The following is a 2,342-nucleotide window of genomic DNA, read 5'->3' on the forward strand; positions in this document are numbered from 1 at the left end:
AAGAAAGGGTGTATTAGGTATGTTTATAAAACTAATAAAGGCAGGTTAAAAATAAATCAACAAATCCATAAAACTAAAAAAGCCATTATCTCTCTTCCCAGCACTGAATTCATACCAGTATTCAAAATTAACATTGAAAGTTCAAATTATATTATATATTCCAATAGGACATAGATCCCTTGAAAACAAATATGACAGCTGTCTTCAAGACCAGCTTCAACAGTTTCAGGTATACTGTACAATTGTCCCAGGATGATCTAATACAGAATGGAGCAAAATATTTTAACGTTCAACATATTTAAGAGTTATGGGAGAGGAACAGGTTTTAACAGAGAAGATCGAGACTGATCTGAAAATTGATTTAAAAATGTCAAGCTACAAGAATAATGTTACACTGGGCCTACAAAAGAAACAAACTGATATCTTTATAATTAAATGGAATACACAAACAACTGAAAAAATGAAAAAAATGAAGTTCTGGGACATTATTTGAAGGGACTAAAAATTAAGATTGTTAAAAGGAAGGAATGTAAAGTGGGTTTATTTAATCAAGGTTAAAATCGATATTTGACTTATTTATTTGTATCCCTCCTTTATTATATTTACAAATAACTTAAAGCAGTGAACAAATCCAACACACCTTCCTCCTCCTATTTCCCCCACAAGAATCCTGAGAAGTGAATTGGGTTGAGAGAGAATGACTGGTCCTAGGACATCCAGTGACTTTCACAGCTGTAAGGCAGGACTTGAATTCACGATCTCCTGCTTTCTAGCCTGGTGCCTTAACCACTAGACCACTTGACACTAGGGTGAAACTCAATTTCACTGAAGGCTGGATCAGCATTGTGATTGTCCCCCGGGGGCTGGGGGGGGAGGGCGTGACTGGGGTGGTTGCGGCTGAATGGGCGTGGCCCAGGGGCATGGCCAGCTTGACATTGCTTGTGTGGGTGGTGCCTGTGGGGGCCGGGCGGAGTTGGAGAGGGAATCCAGAGGTCTCCAGTGGGTGGGGCAGTGGGCAGGAGGCTCGTCCTGCAGGATGGCATGGGCTGGGCCAAAGTGACTTGGGATGTTTCCAGGATGGCCGCGCGGGCCGAATCTGACCACATTGCGGGCTGGATCCGGCTTGCGGGCCTTGCATTAGACCAAACTGCCTCTCATATTGTTATCACCTACCTTAATCCTTTACTGTAACCTTTAATGGACTTTTGCTGCTCAGGTTTGAAATGATGAGATTTTTAAGAATTAGTGTAAGGAAAATTTATTGATCCATTGAGTAAGTAGATAGACAATAGAGATTAAGAAAAAAAAAAAACCACCTCAAAAGACAACCAGGGAATTAGAATGAAGAAGAGAGAAAAAGCAAAACTTTTGAGTCTCCCTGACTGTATTATCAAAGCTCTAAACTGAAACTGCTATTTAGAGAAAAAGACTAGCAAATAAATAGCAAATAAAGTAATGTTAGGAACTATCAGAACAAATTAAACTAAATCATATAAGAATATGATTATTAAGGAACTGAAATAACTTCAGCATTTTATATAAGCAAAACCTTATAACTGTTTTTAATAGATGGCATTCTTCTTTTATCTAGAGAGAACTACAACGATTGAATGCCAGAAATTGGATCATAATTTGGGTTGTATCCCTATTGCTTTTCTTCTCTAAAGATGCTAAATTTACACTTTTTCATCAAGATTTAACTATGAATCTTATTTGAAAAAGTGATGATTAGGTTTCCAGTAGATTAGAAGAAATCCAACATGGCAAATAAAAAAAAAAGGCTGCTTAATGTAAAAAAGAGTAAATAATCAATCTATAAGAAATTAGTCTATATTGAGATCCATTATTTGCTCAACCTTTCTTTAATTAAAGTCATACCCTTGGCTGGATATGCTGGGATTTGTAAACCCAGCACAACTGGATTCAGTTCATTGTTGAATGCTGACATAACTGAAGTTTACAGTCAGAACGGATATTGAGATTAGGGTTTGCTGAAAACACTATATGGCTACCAAGGGTGGAACTTTATTTGATGCGTATTTAAACTGCTTTTTTTTGGATAAGAATGATTAATATGATTCATTATGATGCCAATTCACTAAAAATCCCTATGTTAAAAAAGATAGCTAGACATTTGCACCATTCCGCATCCACGAAAACTGTAATTTTGATAAGGTTATGTTCTTCCTAAACATCACTTTTCTTTGGATAATGCTCCCTCTTCTGGACTAACATTGCCAGTGCTGCAGTTTTCTTCCTGAAACTCAATGCTGTTATTTTCCCTCTGGAAATTATTATGCTGACGTATTAACAATGAAATGAAATAAACCCAAGACAAGATA

The sequence above is a fragment of the Pantherophis guttatus genome, chromosome 3 (assembly GCF_059756535.1).
Source record: "Pantherophis guttatus breed Tessera chromosome 3, ASM5975653v1, whole genome shotgun sequence".
In the NCBI taxonomy this organism is placed as follows: domain Eukaryota; kingdom Metazoa; phylum Chordata; class Lepidosauria; order Squamata; family Colubridae; genus Pantherophis; species Pantherophis guttatus.